The sequence below is a fragment of the Gadus morhua genome, chromosome 7, assembly GCF_902167405.1.
Source record: "Gadus morhua chromosome 7, gadMor3.0, whole genome shotgun sequence".
In the NCBI taxonomy this organism is placed as follows: Eukaryota; Metazoa; Chordata; class Actinopteri; order Gadiformes; family Gadidae; genus Gadus; species Gadus morhua.
The window spans coordinates 1,272,529-1,295,419 of record NC_044054.1 but is presented as its reverse complement, the minus strand read 5'-3'; the positions used below and the strand labels follow the sequence as shown (position 1 = coordinate 1,295,419).

The 22,891-nt window shown below is 46.5% G+C and overlaps 5 non-coding genes across 5 annotated transcripts; 4 read left to right on the top strand and 1 right to left on the bottom strand.

Annotated features, from left to right (window-relative positions):
- Nucleotides 1-15,905: 15,905 nt before the first annotated feature.
- LOC115548072 (5S ribosomal RNA) lies at nt 15,906-16,024 on the bottom strand. Its single transcript, XR_003977508.1, has one exon. It is a non-coding gene; the product is annotated as a 5S ribosomal RNA (ribosomal RNA).
- A 486-nt stretch (nt 16,025-16,510) lies between these two features.
- Nucleotides 16,511-16,584, top strand: trnat-ugu (transfer RNA threonine (anticodon UGU)). Its single transcript has one exon. It is a non-coding gene; the product is annotated as a tRNA-Thr (tRNA).
- Nucleotides 16,585-19,784: 3,200 nt separating this feature from the next.
- trnaa-ugc (transfer RNA alanine (anticodon UGC)) lies at nt 19,785-19,856 on the top strand. Its single transcript has one exon. It is a non-coding gene; the product is annotated as a tRNA-Ala (tRNA).
- Nucleotides 19,857-20,718: 862 nt separating this feature from the next.
- Nucleotides 20,719-20,790, top strand: trnaa-cgc (transfer RNA alanine (anticodon CGC)). Its single transcript has one exon. It is a non-coding gene; the product is annotated as a tRNA-Ala (tRNA).
- Nucleotides 20,791-21,387: 597 nt separating this feature from the next.
- Nucleotides 21,388-21,461, top strand: trnat-ugu (transfer RNA threonine (anticodon UGU)). Its single transcript has one exon. It is a non-coding gene; the product is annotated as a tRNA-Thr (tRNA).
- The last annotated feature ends 1,430 nt before the right edge of the window (nt 21,462-22,891 follow it).

Genomic DNA, 22,891 nt, shown 5'->3' with positions numbered 1-22,891 from the left:
AACCCTGCCAGATGCTGAGAAGCTCGTCCACGCCTTCATCTCCTCAAGACTGGACTACTGCAATTCACTGTTCACTGGGATCACTGGCAGGAACATCCAAAAGCTGCAGTACATCCAGAACAGCGCTGCCAGGATCCTGATGAGAGTCAGGAAATACAACCATATAACCCCCATTTTACACTCACTGCACTGGCTCCCTGTCTCATCCCGCGTCAACTACAAAGTCCTCCTACTCACCTACCAATGCATAAACGGTCATGCCCCCCCTTACCTGCAAGAACTCATCACTCCCCAAACATCAACCCGCCCCCTCAGATCCAATAACAGTCTGTCCCTGCAGATCCCAAACACCAGGCTACGCACCATGGGCGACCGGGCCTTCGCCGCTGCAGCCCCTCGACTGTGGAACAGCCTCCCGGACCACTTAAGGGCAACACAAACACTAGCCTGTTTTAAGACTGGCCTAAAAACCTTTTTATTCATAAAGGCATTTCCTACTTTTTAAAAATTGTATACTAGCACTCTGAGATTCTGCTAGAATGAAGAGTGCTCAACAAATAAAATGAATTATTATTATTATTATTATTATTATAAAGGCAGCCATTGAGGACGACGAAGGCGTCCTCAAGTCAGTGGTGGAGCAACGGTGGAAGGGGATAGATTTCAAGGACTTTGGAGAACACAAGGGCAGAGGTGAGGGAAGACGGGGAAAGCACAGTGCAAACTTTACTGTGATGACTTTGCCTTGGCAGCAAAATAACAGCTGTTTACGTGTTTGTGTTTCTCTCTCGCCCTTCTGTGCAGGCGTCATTGCCACCATGCCGTTCTCCAAGGGGGACGTGATATGCGACTATCACGGAAAGCTCATCTCTGAATCCGAGGGGAAGAGGCTGATGGATGCAGTGCAGGAGGGAGAGATGTGCTACCTCTTTTTCGTCAGGGGCAGGCTAGGCACCAAGCTGTGCGTCGACTCCCAGAACTTCCCCTGCGAGTGCCACCCTGGAAAGGACACATTTGGTAGGCGCATGAACCACTCGGGCAAGGCGGCCAATGTGAAGCCTGTGGTGTTCCAGTTGAGCTTTCCAGACGGAGCCAAAGACACTGTCCTGTTCTTGGCCCAGAGAAACATAGCGGTCAACGAAGAGCTCCTTTGGGACTATGGTGTGAGACGGAGGTCTTTCGGAGAGGAGGGCATGGACCTGACATGGCTGGATGACTGAAACGATTCGCGTTGGTTCATACCATCGCGTTCGTCCCCTTACGGCAGAGGCCGCTGGGACGTCTTCCCGGGACACGAGGTAAAGGCATAAAATCGCTTTGGATAAAAGCGTCTGCTAAATTCCCTAAACGTAAGCCTCGTGCGTTGCGGCGCCGACTCAAACGCGTCCGACATCACAGCCGCCCGATTGACACGTGTGCTTTTCTCTTCCTGCAGTTCTGTGTCGGGGAAGGGGTCGCGTGACGACCAATGGGACGCTTTCGTCAGTGAATTCCCCGTGACGATGGGTGCCCTCGCGCCCTCCAAAGAGGACCTCGTCGGTGCCGTGTTTGGCGATGAACGGACGCCCTACTTCAAATGGAGGCGCATCCAGTTGGAAAAGCGTGTGCTACACGTGTCCGGTAGGCAACGGCTTTGTCTTTGTCAGACTCTGAGGAGAAGCAGGGCTTATCTTCTTATCATCTTCCTCGTCACAGAGCCGAGGAAGATGTACTTTGTTGCTTGCTTCTCTGAGAACATCTTCAATCAGTGTATCTGTGCCACTTTAATTGCCATCTAAGGCTAAATACTGGCACGAGACCGATAGTCGACAAGTACCGTAAGGGAAAGTTGAAAAGAACTTTGAAGAGAGAGTTCAACAGGGCGTGAAACCGTTAAGAGGAAGGGTTTGGGGGTGAAGGTGGCCGGTGGCTTCGGCCTCTGGCTTTACAGCACCCTCTGTAAAGCCAGAGAGTACACAAGCGTTTCTCTGGCTACGATGTGGAGAGGACCCGCAATCAAGGTCCTTGTGTCACTCTGAGAGTCCACACACGATACACCTGAAGCTCATAGAGCAACGGAAAGATCCACCAATAGTGAAAGAATATGATGTTCCAGTGTTTGCTAAAGATAAAAAAGACCACTTTGTCAAATCCCAATGGGACCTGACCACTCAGCAGATCCTGCCCTATATTGACGGGTTTCGACACATCCAGAAAATCTCAAACCATATAAATCGTTTTGTAGCTAAAGTCCCAGTGCTGCAGACGATATTACGGGATTGGACCTACGCTTTCTTGGCTGTTTTTTGGCTTTGAGCTAAAAAAATAAATACAATATATGAAGATTGCCTATCCACCTTGGAGCTTTTACATTCACGTGAACTTCTAAAAGGATGTATCACTGCTAATATTTTACAGAAGAATTGGAAAGTTTTCCACCAAAATGGAAGGGACTATTCCATGGATAATCTTTTCATTTGTGTTGTTAATTTGTCATTGTGAAGGTAAGTCCACGCTGTGAATGACTAAAAACGGTTAGTCTTTTCAGGGCAATGACTGCCCTCTTGCTCTTTCTGGGAGAAATCCCCACTCTCTCCTTTACCTCTCTGGCCAACCGTTGGGCCACAGAGGGCCTCTTCTTCAAGGAGCCAGCACAAGGAAATTCCAAATCTATGTTACAACTTCCAAATCTAAATATGTTGAATGGTGAGACTAATTATTTGTTAAACGAATAAACTAAACCAGGGGTCTTCAACGTCTTCCCAGCCAAGGACCCCCAAACTGATGGAGAGATGGAGCAGGGACCCCCTACTTATATATTGTATAAAATTGTGTTTCATATTAAACTATCCTTCTTCTTAATTGAAGGAGCAGGCAGAGAAAAGCTCTCTCCATCGGATCAAAAGTGTCCATGTAAACGCGGCTAATGTGTTGGATTCATGTTAATGTGTGGTTAAAGACATTTCGATTTGTGGAAACAATTGCGGGGGGAATATAAAAAAAATGTCTAAACAACATAACTTTCGCGACCCCCCTGCAGTACCTCCGCAGACCCCCTAGGGGTCGCGGACCCCCTGTTGAAGAGCCCTGCTCTAAAGGTGCGGCCACACCAAACGCGTTAGGGGCGTCCAAACTCTGCATTTTTGCATAGGGAACCATTGGTACATGCGTTGAAGCGTCGCGTTAGGCGCGGCAGACGCACGTAATTACGCAGTAACGCGCCCAACGCCCGGAGTTCAGAAATCTGAACTTTCAACCCTCCAACGCGTGGCGCTTAGCCGCGATAGCCAATCAGCGTGGAGCTTGACCCGACGTCACTGGGAGACAGAACAGAAGCAGAAAGAAGCAATGGAGGACGCACTTATAGTGGCGGTGTGCGGTCAATCTGTCCTGTACGACACCACGCTGGTGTCGTACAGGGACAGAATTAAAAAGGAGCAGGCGTGGGTCGTCGTGGGCCAGGAGACGGGGATTCCTGGTAAGTTGAGTGAATAATTTGTATATTGCTTGGCTTCAGCTATCGGTTGTGTTTACTATGATACAAGTTCGCGCCGGTTAGCGGTAGCACCAGTTAGCACTAATATAAAGTGATACTACTACAACAGACTATCCCGCTTGTCAGGCTACACAACTTAATATGTTTATTACTTTCTTGTCAGTGGACGTATGTCGCAGGAAATGGAAGTCCCTCAGGGACAGGTACATGAGGGAGAAAAGGAGGGAGAAAGAGGAGGGGAAAAGGAGCGGGTCAGCGGCAAGGACAGGGAAGAAATGGAAGTTCTTTGCGGTCCTGTCCTTCCTCGACCCCTTTGTCACACCGAGGGAGACCAGCAGCAACCTTCCTCGGTGTGCAGAGATGGAGGTAGAGATAGAGGATGACGGGGCTGCAGAGACTTCAGGGGTAGGAGAAGCAGACGAGGAGCGTGATGAGGCAGCAGCAGCAGCAGGGCCATCGCACAATACAGGTTTGTTGAAGTGAACGTATACGTATACAGCTTCTGCATTATGGCCACATTCTGTATTGAGGAAAGGTTTATAGTGCTGCACGATTCTGTCTCCATCTTTAATGTGCTGTAATATAGATCACTCGTATATCTTCCAAGCCAAAAAAAACCCAAGACTTCTTACTCAATAACAGATCAGCTGTCAGGAAATGAATCGGACCCTGTCGATGTTCCTGCTGCTGCTGCTACTGCTGCTACTCCTGCCCCTGCCGCTGGCCCTGTCCCTGCCGCTGGCCCTGGCCCTGCCCCTGCCCCAAGTCCACCGAGCGGTATGTACAGGACAAAGATGTATAGCTTTAATTTCAGGTGTCAACTATGTTTATTGCTAACCGTTTAAGCTTTAACTGATATGAATACTGTTAACGGATTACTACTATAATTGACGCTTCCAACCAACCACACATGCAGGTTAAACAGGTGTTTTGATAACTACAAATTATGGTGTTTTACATTTCATACAGGGAGGAAGAGAGCAAGCGGGGTACCATGTGGGAACACCCCGATACAGGAGGCCATCCTCCAGGCCCTGCAGAGGGATGGAGAGTTGTGCGCGGACGCAGAGTTTTTAAACGGCCTACTTCCTTCCCTGAAGAGATTGCCACCAGACGCAAAGGAGTATGTGAAATTCCAAATTCACAAAGTCATATTTGACGCCACCCAATTCACCCTTAATTTGGAACCCGTCTAATCATGCTCCTGCTCATTAGCAAGAGTGGTGGTGACAATCTCTCCAGGGAAAGAACTGGGCTGCTGTGACTAAAAAAGAAGCTGTTTGTGAGAAAGATAGTTAGTTAGGTAAATCCTTTCTCACAAACAGCTTCTTTTTTAGGAAGATGTTAATGTTCTTGTTCTTGTGTTCTGTTTTACATTTATAATATATTGTTCTATGTTGTTTTGTTAGTCGTTTTGTAAATAAAATATTTTTAATAACTCTTCTCTGAGTGATTTTAAGATCTAGCATGCACGGACACAAATACACATACATTTTGCTACTTAATATAACAATTTTAATAACAACTTAATAATAATGAAGGAATTGCTGCTTATGTTTTGTGTGGGTGGCTCTTAAAAGAGCCGTTTTGGGGTTGCTTGTGCACTGCACTAGATGTCGCCCTGCCACGAGACGGTTCCTTCTTCAGAGAAGTAGGAGGTGAAGGTCTCGCGGATCCGAATGGCCTCTCTCCCGGCGTTGTTTGCAGCCACTCTCCCCAGCCTTGGCAGAGGCTCCACCGCACCACCCGGGATGCACTCCCTCACTGCTGCTGTTGGTGCTGTTATGCGGAGGAAATTGTGGAGCACACAGGTGGCCTTGATGCATCTCTCTGCCAGCTCAGGTAGACCTCGATGACTCTCCGGTAGATCCGCCACTGAGAGGAGAGGATGCCAAATGCGTCCTCCACCACCAACCGAGCCCGGGACAGACGGTAGTTAAAGACGTGCCGCTCTGGTGGGAGGACGCGTCCGGGGAATGGCCTCATGAGGTTGGTCCGTAGCGGAAAGGCCTCGTCCGCTACAAACACATGAGGCAGGGGTCCTCTGTGCTCAGCCCCCGGCAGTGCTCTGTCAGCAGGGAGCTTGAGATCGCCAGCGTGGAGGGCCTGACCAAATGCAGAGTTGGCCAGAATTCCTCCATCACTGGTTCTCCCGTAGCCCCCCACATCGATGACCCGGAAGCAGTAGTCTGCGTCGACAACTGCCAAGAGAACGATTGAAAACGTTCCCTTGTAGTTGAAGAACTGCGAACCGCAGGGGCCTTCAGAACTACATGCTTCCCATCTATGGCGCCACAGCAGAGAGGGAAGTTCCACCGCTCCTCGAACCGCTCTGCAACCACTCTCCACTCCTCTGCAGTGGGCACAGCCATGAACTCCTCCACCAGGCAGTCCCAAATAGCCGTGACCACATCCGAGACGATGGAAGCCACGGTGGAGGCCCCGACCCGGAAGCTGTTGGCGATCGTTCGAAACGAATCACCACTAGCCAGGAATCTGCATCACATGAATAATTTATTTTAGCCTTATTGATAATTTCAGTTGTATAGCAAATCTGTAGGCCAATTATCTCACTGCACAGGTAAATGTCTTTGACTAGTGTTTACAGTGGATTTGCATCAGCTTATTTTACTTTCAAAAGCATGACAAGGAGGTCAATGTGGAATTTACTCACATAGTATAATATGAATTAATATTTTGAGCCATGATGCATTTCTTAATTTTGTTTGTATAAAACTCTGGTGACATGCATGTATGAAGATTTGCGTTTAGGTTGAAATACTGGGTGGAGCATTGACAGGAAAAATGAATAGCAGGTAGGCGCAATGGGGAAAGCAACTCATCACCACCATGTCATGTCAGCACGCTTTCGTTTGCCTTGTGTTGAATTTAACTCAATGAATATTGCCTTTCATGTTACAATGGCCTATGCCATGGGTGAGCCTAGTGCACGATGCTTGAATAAATGGGTCACTACTCAAATATAAACAACACATTGGAAATAGATGAATGCACTTTCCGATAGTATATGACTACAGAATGTGCTGATTTTAATAGAGTAATTAGCCTATGAAACCGCAACTTACCGGAGACAGATGGACAGGCGCTCCGCCGCTGATATGGAGCGCCTGTAGTTGGTGTCCTGACGGGAGATCATGGCACCAACCCGGGCTAGCAGGTCATCGAACATGGCGACAGTCAAGCGCAAATACCGCTTGAACCGGCCGTCATCCAGGCGGAGTTCCTGGAGGAGGTGGTGAAACTCACCCAGCTCTGAGCACCTACGCATGATCTCATGCACCCAAACACGACGGCGTTTGGGTTTATTTCTCTCTTCCAACTTCCTCAACTCATACAGCGCAGCGATGGTGGTGACGTTCATATTTGTGGAGTTTTGGAAAGAGAATGAGCGGGAGAAAATGGGCGGGCTCATCTAGCTGCGTTGACGCGTTGGAAGCGTTGAACCACCACACAATGATCAAGCGTCAGGTTAGGCGCGTTACTCGCGTTATCCAACGCGAGTAACGCGTTTGGTGTGGCCGCGGCATAAGTATTTGAAGCTGATTGGTGCTAGCTGAGCTCCCCTCACTCTCCCCTCCCACCGTCTCTGCAGAGAGCCCCCGGCTGTCCGCCCAGTCCCCCGCCGCCCAAGAAGGGCCGGAAGGTGAGCCTCATGTGGGATTCTGATCCGTGTTGAGGACCCTGTTTGGCAATAAGGTTCTGTGTGGAGATGCTTCACCCCAAAGAGTTTTATTGAACGAGGAATAGAATACAGAATATAGAATAGGCTGAATATCAAAGAAGTGTGCCGAGGACTGAGACTTCTTTTTGGAGACTCCTGATGAAAGCTTCTGCTAATCGACCAGACGATGCATGTGACGATTGTGTCTAATTTGTTTTCAGAAGTGGACGCCCTTCATGGACGAGGGTCTGCTGAAAGCTTCTGCTTTTATGTGCTGATGGTATTTTGTTTTCAGAAGTGGACACCCTTCTTGGACGAGGTTCTGACCAAGGCCGTGAGGAAGCACGGCGAGGGCAACTGGAAGCGCATGCTGCTGGACCACGACTACAACGGCCGCACGGGCGTCATGCTGAAGGACCGCTGGAGGATCCTGAAGAGGGACACCGTGGCCTGACCCGGCCCCCCTACCCCCCCCCCCCCCCCACCCCCAAAGCCATGTATATTGATAATTATTTTTTTTAAACAGTGTGTGAGCATATGTTGTAAGAATGCCTTTGTAATACAAAAGGGACCCTTTTTTTTTTTCAATGTTCTCATAATCGTTTGCATAATTTTCTAATTTATGTTTCATTTTCACGTTTTATGTTTGCGCTCCTTGTGTTTTCACTCGATTCCCCCGATGGATGCTGACGTGTTCAAGCGCCAATTGCGCTCAAATGCTACTAGAGGACTAGCGTTCAAGCGCCACTAGAGGGCCCTCTAAACAGCAGTAGAAAGTTCTGTGCTGCATTTGTATTAAAAAATATTTGACATTTTCTTTGTCAAATATTCCACCAGAATAAACGGCTGGCTGCCAATGGTTCCATCGTGGTCTCAATCACACAACGCAACGAGAGAGTACGCAACCGCTACACGTGCAAGGTTCACAGTGGGCAGCCGCAGCCATGAGTTTCACCCTACTCTCGGCCCAAAGATCACCTATCAGGTGCCGGAGGAGTACATCTCTCGCGAGCTGTTCGACACTGTGCAGTGTCCAAGCCAGAACTACAAAACAAACTCATCACTGTCACACCAACTTACTACGTGCAAGGTTCACAGTGGGCAGCCGCAGCCATTAGCAGCACATTCTCATCCTCACATCTTTGATGTGAAATCTCCGGATGGTGCAATCTGTCCCACTGAGTCAGTAGAATGGGTCTCATTTTGTAACGTGTATATTAACACTGTAAAGCTCTGGGTCTGGTGTTATTTTTTCACTCCCTCTGCGGGTGAGGTCTAAGTTATTGTGTTATTTGAAATTACTTGAATATCTTATGGGAGTTTGGTTTGTTCTAGTTTTGAATCAGATTGGTGAATCAAGAGGAAGCATTGGGAGGCATTGGAGGAATAGGCTATTTGAATGGCAGGTATTCATTCCTTGGTGCCTCTTAACTGTTGGTTACGGGGGACGATGGAAACGACGACGATAGTCTTCAGCTCTAGGCTCCTGTATAAGAGGGGTGAATAGGCTATTTGAATGGCAGGTATTCATTCCTGCCATTCAAATATGGCAGGAATGAATACCTGCATGAATACCACTGTTGGTTACGGGGGACGATGGTAACAAATTTGATTCAGGGGTCTAGGGTGACTTTACTCAATGTTTAATTGAATTGTCTGTTAAGAATGAGTACTTTGTCAAATGTAATTATAATTTGTAACCTCAAACTCTTTTTATTAAGTTGATGGAAAATAGTTTTATCAGTGCAATTTAAAGGTACATGTTTTCTGTGCATCCTTGTGTATTTTTATTTTATAGGCTGTTCCTTAATACAGTAGTTATTCTAGCTATATGACGAGGCAGTTTTGTTCTTTCGACAGGTAAATCTCATTTTCCATGCTTTGTTAAGCAAGCCTTTTCCTGTTGGATTATGTTTCCCATCTTCTCTCGGAGCTCTGAATATCTATATGACTGCAAAACCTGTTATTACTGATGTACAAGAAGGAAGCGGCCAAGAAGAGCCCCCAAGAAGGCACCCAAGCCCGTGTTGTGTGCCCTATCTTTGCAGCCAATTCCAAAAGATCATGACTGAAAAAAAAATCTGGATTTAGCAAAACAAAATGAACACTTTGACTGCAGGCAAACACAACGCAGATTCAGCCGGTCACACTTTGATCTATAAATGCCCGTAAAACCAAGAAAGCCTTGTGTCCGTACCTAACCCTAACCCAGAGAACGAAGATCACGGCCGACCATCGCAATATGGACACCAACAAGGCCACTCCTGATTTGAAACCCAGTGCGCAACCACCAAGCCCTGAAGACTTGATGGAAGCCCGTCGAGTGGATGAAGAAGGGAGCAAGGTGCCTGCTCGGGACAGGCCTGTGGAGGAAACGACGGGGGCCGACATGAGGAATAATAAAAATAGATCACGGCCGAATAATAATAATAGGTCACGGCTGACCATCGCAATATGGACACAAGAGTTGGCAACTTTTACAAAATCAATGTGAATTGAAAGAATCTTTACATTAGTGAAAATTAATATGTGTGGTTTTATAAACATTTTATCTCAAGCACTTTATAACCTCTTTTTGTCTAACCAGCTGATGTCCGTGTCCATCCACAGCTATCTATGGAACTAGATGTTTTGTACTTGGATGTGTTTGTTTAAAATAGAAAAAGTGTAACACATTTGTCATTGAGAAAGTTAATATTTTAAACATCTTTGAGCATTTCTACATTGTCGTGTTAGGAAACGACGGGGGCCGACATGAGGAATAATAATAATAGATCACGGCCGACCATCGCAATATGGACACCAACAAGGCCACTCCTGATTTGAAACCCAGTGCGCAACCACCAAGCCCTGAAGACTTGATGGAAGCCCGTCGAGTGGATGAAGAAGGGAGCAAGGTGCCTGCTCGGGACAAACCTGTGGAGGAAACGACGGGGGCCGACATGAGGAATAATAATAGATAGATAGACAGTCTTCTCAATTTCATTCACAGAGAATTCATAGGAAAATGAATGACATAGCTAGACCTACATAGTGGTTATGGCCATAGCCACTTTTGTAACGCGTTACTCCCAACACGATGGATAGATAGATACATAGATAGACAGATAGATAGCCACTTTTGTAACGCGTTACTCCCAACACGATAGATAGATAGATAGATAGATAGATAGCCACTTTTGTAACGCGTAACTCCCAACACGATAGATAGATACGTAGATAGATAGATAGCCACTTTTGTAACGCGTTACTCCCAACACGATAGATAGGTAGATAGATTGTAACGCGTTACTCTCAACACGATAGATAGATAGATAGGTAGATAGATAGATAGCCACTTTTGTAATGCGTTACTCCCAATGTGTCAAAGTAATTTTATAAAATGATAGCCTATATTTTCTATTGTCTAGGTCTATACGTTTTATCACGGTTTTCAAAAACAGACAAATGTAGAACTTTAGTCCTTTATAAATATATAGTGACGATAATAAACAATAAAAACATCCTACTCGTCGTGCTCATGTTCAACACTCCATCTTCGGAATTTAATGGTCGACTATTAAAGCGTCTTAGAGTACCATATTAAGCGCTATATAAATGTCATTTCTATCTATGGGTTAGGGTCAACCCCTGGACTATTTGGTCTGGCCCATGGAAGCCCCACTGCATATTTGCGGTGGTGCTCCAAGGGGCACGCAAGCCCTCACGCCACGTCATGTAATCTTGGAAGGCCTTCTTACAGTCTGGCTCGTTCCAGTCAGCCATTCGGAGCTCCTCTTCGCTCCACGCGCGACGGCTGCTGGCTGGTATGGCCCTCAAAAGTGTCCGTGGTTGGACTGGCTGCTCCTCTTCCTGATCCACCTCCTGGACGTCTTCCAGCACCTCTTCTTCCTTCTCCTCATCCTCCTCCTCCCTCTTCCTCTTTGGTGCAATCTGTGGCCGGTGGACCAGGCCCTGGTGCTTCGTGCTGATGTCTGGGTCCAGACGAAAAATGGTAGCATTCCGGATCTGAGTAACCTGGAACCCAACCTGAAACCTCATCTTCACCATCTTCGACTGGGGGATCGGCAGTTCAGCCAAGAGGGATTTGAGGTGTTCGTAAACGACATACTCCCCCCTCATCAACATCCCCACGCATGACAGGAACGTGAGGACAATGATCCTCTCTTTATCCGCCATACGCGGGGAGAGCCGCTGTAGGAGCTGCCGCATCCATGGGAAGCCATTTTCCCTGAACACCTCGATGTTCTTCGGGAATGAGAGAGACCTGGCCTCGATCTCCCTACAGACCGCCTCCGTCAAGCCTGCTGCCCAGCTCTCGGCCAGGGCTCCAGACTAACTTTTTCCTTGGGTGCACTGGTGCGCCTACATTTTTAATTTGGGTGCACCAGCACGTATTTATGGTGCACCCAAGTTTTGAGTTGTTGACGGGGGGGGGGGGGGGGGGGGGGGCAACCGGGCAGCTGCACCGGTTGCACCGTCGATGTTTACGCCATTGATTAATAATATTTTGACCATTAAATAAATGCCTTAAATAAATGCCGAATCTGTATCTCTCATAAAGAATATCGTCAGACAATGCCAAGGGATCGGTTCTGTCCCGAAAAACCCTCTGTCTCCGGAGAGACGCCTGTACGATAAGTGCGCCGGGGTCCATGGGAACACCCACAAATGGTGACGCCATTATCGGAGGAGGGGCTAGGAAGCTGCGCACGCCGATATAAGTAGCCGATCTCCGGGTAGACTCGCTGGAAAGCTGCTCCCGACCATGTTTGGTTGTATCTGTATCACCACCAATGGTGATACAGTGACGCTTTAAGAGATCGACTTTCATGGTACTGCTAACCCATGCTTTCAGCTCAACATACCTCGCTAACCCTCTAATCGAGCGTCGTAGTACAGGCCCCTGGATTGGGCTTTGCGGGTTTGTTTACCGGCGTTGCTATTGTTACCGGTCTTGCGTGTTCCAACGGTTTATTAGGTATCTAATAAATCGCTGTCTAATCAATACTTCATTCACTGCCGTGGTTATTACAATATTATGAATAGACTGCTCTGTAAAAAAAAAAAATAATAATAATTATACCAGATAAATTTTCAGTCGCACCGGTGCGCCCAAATAAAATATTTGGTCGCACTACCCCGAATTCTAGGCGCATGTGCGCCCAAATTAGGCGCACTCTGGAGCCCTGCTCTCGGCACAGGGCTTTTGCCCGGGCCTCAGCACCTCCACAAACCTGCCGTCTTCCCACGAAAGCACTTTCTTCTTTCTGATGTCCCTGAGGGTGTAATGGGGCAGGAACTTCAGGTCGAGCTGGTCCAGGCCTTGGGTCAGCAGGTCCTTAATGTCATGTCCTTTGGCCTTGGCAATTTCCCTTGCCCGACCAAATGCACTGGGGTGGCGGAAGGAGTCCGTGTGGCAAGGTCCTCTGTCACCTTTTCCACCTCCAACGACTTGGCAACCTTGCCCGGTGGTTGCGGTCCCTGCAGCGCCCCACGGCGGGTTCGAGAACGTCTTCAAGTAGCAGTCCTCGAGGAAGACCATCCACAGTGCACCCCCCAGCACCGGAACGGTCCCCTCGATGGACTCACAAAATCTGAAAAGTCTCTATCCACTCTGCTTGCTCCCTGTCCCCGGTCCAGTTTCTCAGGGGTGGCGGCTCGATCCCAGCTGCTGCAGCAGAAGGGAGGGCCTGGGCAGGGAAGCCTCTGTAGTGGGTGAGGGAGTTGGCGTCAATGCTCGCGGCCCCCAGGCTGACGGAATAGACTGTCTTCCTGGCACAGCGGGTGGCCCCAGAACACCTCCTCCAGAGCCAGCTCAGCCTGGTAGGCGGACCAGGTTGAGAGGAACCCCCCGAGTCCCTTGCTGTTCCTCAACAGGCCGGTTAGGTTCACCACATAGTGGCTGGTGACCGCCCTCAATGCGGTCATCACCCCACTCCCGTCAGCAGTGTCCTTGAAGGGGACCACCAGCAGCCTGGTCCTCAAAAGGCACCGAAGCTCCTTCAGGCCGAAAAGGCTCTGCGGTTCCAAGGACGCAGGCACCCCCTCCACGCCAGCCCTGTATTTACAGACCTGCTCCAGCCTCATGGACATCCGGTTACCTGTTGCATGTGCCCGCACACAGCAATACAAGGCCCTTGAAAGCTTCCTGTGAGGGCCCTTGAAAGCTTCCTGTGAGGGCTGTCAGTGTACAGCTGCAGGAACAGCACGTTCGGGGCCTTCAACACGCTGCTCAGCTCAGCAGACCAATCAGCATCCAGGCTGGAGGCAAAATTGGCAGCCTGAAACATGGACATGCAGCTGAACAGCTGCCCTCGCTGCCCCACCAGTTCCTGCAGCCCCCCCCCCGAGACCACATGAGGTGTGTGCCCTCATCTGCACTAGAAATAGTGAGGCCAGCATGGATAGAAACTGCCTCCACTGCTTCCCCGGCGGCCATTACCTCGCAATACCAGGGCTCCTCCGACTTTTGGCCAAATCTGCTGAGGATTTTCAAGATTTGGAAGTCCAGGTTCTCCGTCTCCCCAGCAATGGCCTCATCGAGGATCCCCAAGAGGAACCTCTGGTCCTGGGGCAGGACATCCCACTTGGAAAAATCATAAATATTGTTTTTCCTCACTGTGGCCCTACCTTTGTCCTTCGGGCCAAGTGCCTTCACTCTGTCCTTTAAGGACAGGAACACTCGTCGCTCCGGAAGTCATCCGTGACCACGTTCAATGGCATGACTGTGAGGTTCATAAAGAACCCCCCGTCTGTAATGGCTATGTAGGTGCCATGTACATGCCTGAGCATTCGCTTCTCCTTTCCGCTGAGCCCCGCAGAGTCAATGTGTTTTTTGATGAAGTGGTAGTGGGGAACCACCACTGGGGGCCACTTCATCGTCAAAAAATTGACCCCGGTATTGAGGGCGCTGAGCTCCCTCACTTCCAACACAATCCCATCAATGTCGAAAGTGAATTCGAGGGATGCCATCTCGCCATCAGAGCATGCCGCTGATAGGGGACAAACAACCTCCTCGTCTCGTAGAAATTCTGAGGCCAACTTGGCCTTCAGAAAAGGTTCCAGCACACTGCTGGTGTTGTCCGCAGCAACCTCAAGAAAAGCCGGGACTTCCGGCTCTGGGTCCTCCCAGAGCATCTTTTACCTGCAACCAAATCTACCCTCGGGTACAAATAAAGTATACTTACCTTACCTTTCTTTTACCTGCAACCAAATCTACCCTCGGGTACAAATAAAGTATACTTACCTTACCTTACCTTATGCCGCGTTTCCACTGCAGGGTGCGGAACGGATCGGATCGCAAAGGGGCGGTAGGGAGGGGGCGGTATAGCCCAGCTCAGTTCCGAGGTCGCGTTTCCACCGCCGACAGTACCCTTTGTGGTAGGCCGGATGTCGATCGCCGTGGCAGCTACGTAAACATCGTAAACAACGTCTTCCTCCGCAAGAATGCAGACGAACATCTCCACCTCCTTGTTCGCCCAAGCAAGCTTTTTTCACGCCCACTTTTGGCGGTGGAAACGTGATCCGACCCGCACCTTTGCGATCCGATCCGTTCCGCACCCTGCAGTGGAAATGCGCCATTACCTTACCTTACCTTAATTATTATAGCACTCAAAAAATTAGAGATATAGTGATGAAGGACGTCAATCTCAGAGCAGAGCAAAAAGCAGCTTGTCTCTAGCCGGTCTGTAGACTGAATGAGCCTGCCTGCCTGCCTGCCCGCCCGCCCACCCACCCGCCTTTATCCTTGTATTTTGGATTTTAAAGCCGTCAAGCAGACGGTCCTTCCCCCTCTCTCCGCACACCGTCACCTCCAGCTTCCCGAGGGCCAGCACCCAGCCACCTGCTCTTGCCCGCCTCCAGCCGCCTTGCCGTTTCCATCTCCCCCGCTCTCTCCTTCTCTCCTTTCTCCTCCCGACTCCCCCGCAATACTCCTTCCTCCTCTCAACCCGCCAGCTTCTCCCTTTTTCTTCCGTCCTCCTCCACCTCACGTCCTGCTCCATTCTCCGTCCCTCCAGCTCGCTGCCTGCCGGCACTCATTTCTCCCGGTGGCTTCACCGAAGCTAGGCCCCGGATCATTCTAGCCTCCACAGTAGCAAAAGAACAAAAATACTGGAAAAATATATATATATTAACTCAGGGCGATCCCCCAACAGTCTACGACTGCGGGGGACGAAAAAAACACAAAATAACTGGGTTGTAAAACCAGATAACAACACTCCAAACAACTCTCTCTACCCCGGAACAAACAATTCACCATGCGGCTATCCAAAAAAAACACTACGTACTCCGACACTGTAGGGGGCGCCAGGGTGGTATGGCCGTAAGCAATTATAAACTTGATTAGCTTTTATACAGGAGGAGGACGTAAGGAGTGAGAGCGCTGCCGTGGCCAGAGACGGGACTTGTACAGAAACAATGATTAGATCCATAATGAATGAATGAATACGTTATTCCAGACTCAGAGTTACATATTTGAACGCAATGCATTACACTGCTTGGGCGTCATCGTTTGCGTGATCTTTTGAAGAAACGTAGCGTTGCAAATCCTGGGATGGACTAAGGTGGACCGCCGTCATTGCAGCTCTCTGCTACGTCACTACACTGTCCACATGTTTCACAAATAGAGTTTGAGGAGACGTCGTCAGAGTCTGTATGTTGCTTAAATTCTCCAAAACAGTGGGCGCTAAAGATCAGCGCACGGTAGGCCATTGCATCCAATGAGCTCGAGTTGACAAAGTATAATGCTTACAGCACCTGGTATTCCCAGGCGGTCACCCATCCAAGTACTAACCAGGCCCTACCCTGCTTAGCTTCCGAGATCAGACGAGATCGGGTGTGCCTAACGTGGTATGGCCGTAAGCAATTATTGTCTGGACCATATTAGCTTTTATACAAGAGGAGGACGTAAGGAGTGAGACGTTATTCCAGACTCAGAGTTACATATTTGAACGCAATGCATTACACTGCTTGGGCGTCATCGTTTGCGTGATCTTTTAAAGAAACGTAGCGTTGCAAAACCTGGGATGGACTAAGGTGGACCGCCGTCATTGCAGCTCTCTGCTACGTCACTACACTGTCCACATGTTTCACAAATAGAGTTTGAGGAGACGTCGTCAGAGTCTGTATGTTGCTTAAATTCTCCAAAACAGTGGGCGCTAAAGATCAGCGCACGGTAGGCCATTGCAGCCAATGAGCTCGAGTTGAAAAAGTATAATGCTTACAGCACCTGGTATTCCCAGGCGTTTTTTTATTAAAAAAAACTACATATCATTTCACACACCGTCCCATGTACACATAATTAACACAAATATATACATATAACATCAAACAGAGACAACAAGAAAAGGGGTACTGTGGCTTAGCTGGTGAAAGCGCCTGTCTTGTAAACAGGAGATCCTGGGTTCAACTCCCAGCAGTACCTACACTTTTTGCAACAGCATCATCTGGTGTAGATGTGATAAAAGTGTTTCTTGCAGTTAAAAAAAACGGAATTGTCCTAACTGGCAATCTTGCTTGTGGTTGTAAACTTGCAATCCATCAATGCAATAGACTTTCCATCAATGACAACGGCGGCAGGCAAGCAAAATTCTCTATAAAATGTATGACACCCCAGTGCCAACTGATGACCTATTTGTCCCTTCTATCGTTAAGCAAAGCTTCAGGAAACGGTTTTACATATGTACAATTGAAGTAACACAGGGGACTTCTCTCAACGGCAAAGCGTATGCTTCTCATGTAGAAGGCCTGAGGTTCAATGCCTGCCGTCTCCAAGATGTGATCAAAGCTAGCTTCAGTCAATTTGAAGACTATTTCAAAATTAGATCAAGCAAGGCTTAACCTACCCTAAGTGTTCCAGACTCTTCCTGTTCCAAAATGCCAGAGAATTGGAACCCTAATAGTGTGTTGTCGGGCAGGGGCGTTGCTAGGTTTCTGAAACATCCGGGGCTTAGCCCAAGAGGGAATAGGACAGGCAAATTTTGTTGTATACTTTATTGCGCATGCACATTTATTTTCATAATGCTTTACCTAAATAAAAAAAATAGGCAGGTAATTGCATTGAATAGCTACCTGACTGCTGCTTATCCCCAGACATCTAAAGTTCCATTCAAGTTATTTAAGAGTAAAATGAATACAAGTGAGACAGACCTTACATTACCTATATCAGGGGTGTCAAACTCATTTTCACAAAGGGCCACTAATCACACTAAGGGCCGACATGGAGTTTACTGACATGCCTTCTTTTTAATCCAAAAAGTAAAAATAACATATTTATGAATATATTGTATACAACCTGCGTAGAGGGTCATAAAGGCTAGCAGGGCTGTCACTTTTTATTCGAAGTTCGAATATTCGTTCGAAGGTGGGGTGAAAAGTTTGAATTCGAAGTGTAATTCTCCATTCGAACTGCGTGTGCTGCCGTCTCATAAGAACTTCAGACCATTTTAAGTAGTCTGCTTTCGATCCAGCAGAGGGCGCGCTAAAATTGTATATCAGTTTGACCTGTTGCCGACCCTCTTGGCCTGGCTATCTGTATCGAATAGGGATGTCCGATATTGGCTTTTTTGCCGATATCCGATATGCGATATTGTCCAACTCTAAATTTTCGATTCCGATATCAGCCGATACCGATGTCGATATTTGGGTTATTTTTCCTCAAACCTAATTTAGGTAACATTACATATCTCCTGTTGTGGAATTAACACAACATGCTTAATGTTATTGTGATGCCCCACTGGATGCATTCTTGAATGCAACAAGGCTTTCCAAATGTTAACATTGTCTGTGCAAAATAAGAAAAATACTTCAACTTAATTTAAGGGAAAAGTGCCATGTTTATTTTTATTTTTTTAATGGTCTCAGACAACAGTTTGGATTACACTCTCCCTGAGATAATCTTGACAATGCCCACAACAAATAGGGCAAACTTGACTTCACAAATGATAAAGCATTGTACCTGAACAACTATATGCAACATAGCAGTATGTTTCTTTAACTAAAACTCAATAACCTTAATTGAATAAATGCACAAATATGAGTCAATTACAATGTGCACTGTACTGCACAATTTTGAAAACATTTATTTGAGCTATAAAAAAATAAAAAAATAAAATAAAATCGGTTTTAAGGCAAAGAAAATCCGATACCGATATTGACAGATATTACATTTTTATGCTAATATCGGGCCGATAATATCGGTGGGCCGATAATATCGGACACCTCTAGTATCGAATGTTGAATCAACATTCGATACAGATAGGCCAAGAGGGCTTTGAAACAAAACGTAACTGAAGAGAACGCGAACCGAGATCGAATGTATTCGAATGTATTCGAATTAATTATGGACATTCGAAATTCGTTCGAATTTCATTTTTGGAAAAAATGACAGCCCTATAGGCTAGGTTTCATTTCAACATTTTAGGGGACAAATTATAGGTGGGGGGTATGGGGGTGCTCCCCTAGAAACTTTTAAGCGTCAAACACTTAATTTCCTGCATTCTGGTGGATTTTTATTCATCTATCTGTGCCTGCAGATAGTCTGCATCATTTTATAGTGGAAATATTTTTTTTTCTGTGAAGGAAAAGACAACATTCAGGTTCCTAAAGAAACAACTATTATGGAGTATAATGCAGTAAGGCTCTCAGGCATCCTGGATTTTTCAAAACTTTCTGCAAATTGAAAACACATCACATGTTTTGGGTATTTCTTTTTTAGGAATCATGACTCAGCACCAGTGTTAACTATTTATGACACTTAACATTGGTGATGAAATGACAGCCACCATTGGAATTGAAAAGGGTGGGCAGCTAGCTAGTTAGCTAAATTGTAACTTAAGGTCAAAGTTGGAAACAAATCATGTTAGCATTCATCCTTCGACATGTGACACAATCAGTCATCAATATTGGCATGCTATTTAGCCTCATAGATTGGCCTATTTACAGCCCACAGAAAACTGACATATTTTCTTCAATGCAAGTTCATCAATTCATGGCTTAAAATCTTGAGCAGTAGAACAGAAATTCCTAGCAGTTAGCTACGCAAGAGTCCTAACAAATGGGAGCATGTGCGACGTGCGGATATGGCACAGGCTCTGCATGCAGCAAAAAAAAAAAAAAAAAAAATTATAATATTTTTTTTCTTTCTTTTTTTAACAAAAAAGATTCGGGGCTAATCAAATTAGATCCGGGGCTTTAGCCCCGAATAAAACAGCCTAGCGACGCCACTGTTGTCGGGGCCGAGTGGTTAAGGCGATGGACTAGAAATCCATTGGGGTCTCCCCGCGCAGGTTGGAATCCTGGCCAAACGGTTCTATTTGAATACGATCTTTCATTCCCGTGTTCAGCCAACACATACACATATTACGGTGAAACTACATGAAATCAGTGCAAATATGTTAATCTAAGCATGTAGAAGGCACCATATTTAAAATCTGGCATTATCTGGAAAGGCACTTAGCAATCGATATTTTCTGACAACATGTTCTCCAAACATAAAATGTCAATATTTAAAGGTCTGATAGATCCGAAGACTAGTGTTGTCAGGTCCAGGTGCAGAATGCCATGGACGAGAAAACCCTTGGTGTGTTCCGAAGCAGGTTTAAAATGTAAATTCTTGAGCAGAAAGGGGATGTAGCTCAGTGGTAGAGCGCATGCTTTGCATGTATGAGGCCCCGGGTTCAATCCCCGGCATCTCCATTTGATTGCCCTAGAATAGTCAGGTGAGTGCTATTTTAATCAAATGAGGTCACGCAATGCTTAACCTACCAAAGATGTTGCCGAATGCTAATGTTCGAAACAAGTGAGAGAATTGAAACTGTGTTGTCGTCAACGACACAGGTTCGTGCGATTTCAAAAGTGCACGCTTTTGTGCGCTCAAAAGCTAGTGTGCGCTCAAAAGCTAGTGCCGGTCAACACAGTGATATGAGTACGGTACGTTTATGCACTAAGTGTTGACAGCCACAGAAGAGAAAAACATTGTTGCGTCACGACGAAGATTCAGGCCTGCCGACAAGCGTTGGCCAGTTCTGCTGTCTGTACGCAGACTACTTCTCTGAGAAATGTATGATACGGTACTGCCAGTCGATAACCGATTTCCCCTCTTGTATCGTTAAGCAAACTTTCATGTATCGGTTGCCACATGTACAATTGAAGTAATCTGTTTTCGGCTCATCTGTAAAGCTTCTCATGTAGGAGTGCTGAGGTCCGATCACTAAGATGTGATCAAAGCAAGCTGTGGTCAAGGGTTTAGGACTATTTCACAATTTGATCACACAGCCTCAAGAGTTGCAGTCTGTTACTGTTCGAACAACTGATAGACTTGAGGTCGATAAGCACCATTGTCCTGGCCAAGCGGTTAAGCTGATGCACTAGAAATCCATTGGATCCCCCGCTCCATGATTGAAATCTGCCACACCAGTTTACCACCTCTGCTTTTAGCAGGCAGGCCAAATATCTTCATCTCTTAGGATGGCCTAGTGCAAGTCAACCTATTGATTGGCTGTATCATTAAGCAAAGCTTCAGGTATTGATAGTAGAGATGTACTGATTATTACAAAAAGGGGGTGTAGCTCAGTGGTAGAGCGCATGCTTCGCATGTGTGAGGTCCCGGGTTCAATCCCCGGCATCTCCAAATTGTAGTGAAGGTGATGCGATGATTATGAATGAATCCCTTATATAAGGTAGAAGTCAAAAATAATCAGATCACGAAACATTGCTGAAAGTTACTGTGTAATGAATCTTTAAACAAATGAGGTCACGCAATGCTTTACCTACCAAATATGTTGCAGAATGCTAATGTTTGAACATGATAGAGTAATGAAATGTCGAAACTGTGTGGTTAAGGTGATGGACTAGAAATCCATTGTGGTCTCCCCGCGCAGGTTCGAATCCTGCCGTCAACTGTACAGGTTAATCAGTGTATGTTTAAGGGACTGTTTAAAGGATCAACACAAATATGTCATGGTACTGCAGACGTCTTTCGTTGTCTTCCCAATCATTTGCTGAAGCATTTCTCCTGAACTGAGAGGGGTGCTGTGGCTGGGACTGTCATAGTGACTGTCTAGTTCACAGAAGAGGCAGTGTTCTAATCACATCAGTAAGTTGTATAATGTAAGTAACCTACTCAATTGGAATTCCTTTAGCCGCCAGTTTTGAGAGCTTAACACATGATCGGGTCACGCTACATGAGACCTTTTTCATTGGTGTCTCAAGTAAAGAATACAATAGGGGTACTGTGGCTTAGCTGGTGAAAGCGCCTGTCTTGTAAACAGGAGACCCTGGGTTCAACTCCCAGCAGTACCAAGCAAAGGCAAGCAAAATTCTCTATAAAATGTATGACACCCTAGTGCCAACTGATGACCTATTTGTCCCTTCTATCGTTAAGCAAAGCTTCAGGAATCGGTTTTACATATGTACAATTGAAGTAACACAGGGGACTTCTCTCAACGGCAAAGCGTATGCTTCTCATGTAGAAGGCCTGAGGTTCAATGCCTGCCGTCTCCAAGATGTGATCAAAGCTAGCTTCAGTCAATTTGAAGACTATTTCAAAATTAGATCAAGCAAGGCTTAACCTACCCTAAGTGTTCCAGACTCTTCCTGTTCCAAAATGCCAGAGAATTGGAACTCTAAAAGTGTGTTGAGTACCTGTCACTGAATGGACTGCCTAACAGTTCCTAACAAAGTCCTAACAAGTCCTAACAGTTCCTAACAAAGTCCTAACAAGTCCTAACAAAGTCCTAACAGTTCCTAACAAAGTCCTAACAGTTCCTAACAAAGTCCTAACAAGTCCTAACAGTTCCTAACAAAGTCCTAACAGTTCCTAACAAAGTCCTAACAAGTCCTAACAAAGTCCTAACAAGTCCTAACACAGGCTCCAAACCAGTGGGGCAAAAGAGCCAATCAGATCCCGAGAAATCTCTGGGTCGACGGACGTGACAGGTCCCATTCAACACCGTCGGATGACTACAGTGTTATCTTTCTCCGAAACCTTTGACGCTAATTTATCAGGTATACTTTTAGCGATTTACAGGAAGCTTGATGAAAAAGACATCATAAGTAAGTATACATGCGATCAGTCCGTACGCGTTACAAATGCTTTAAAAATGTTTCCCAAACAATGCTAATGGAAGCGATCTCTGCTGTTATCTATCCCGTATATATGCTATGATTAAACAGGGAAATCGGGAAATCGCTGCTTTTACTATACTGTAGTACATGCGTTATGTCAGGGGTAGGCCTATGCATATCCTATTTCTGAAATCTTGATCGGACTATAAACCGTGCCTTTTTTCCCCATTTTTCGAATCTGCGGTTTATATAACGGTGCGGCTAATCTATGGATTTTTACAGCTAACGGCCACTCGGAAAACTAGTATTCGAAGTTTAAATCAGTAAGCCTACACATCATTCCATTTAGCTGCTGCGGTTTATACTCCGGTGCGCCTTATAGTGCGGAAAATACGGTATATAGTTTTACTTACAAGGTACACATCTTGCTACTGGAAACATTGGACCCGACGCTTGTATGTGTTTTAATTATGTGTGTATTATAATTGATAATGCCTAATTTGCATTCCGTCTTAAATGTTTTATATTGTTTTATATATGTGTGTGTGTGTGTGTGTGTGTGTGTGTGTGTGTGTGTGTGTGTGTGTGTGTATTTATATGCGTATATATATGTGTATGTATATGTAGTGTGCTGTCTATGTGGACCTTCCTGTGTCTTGAATAAA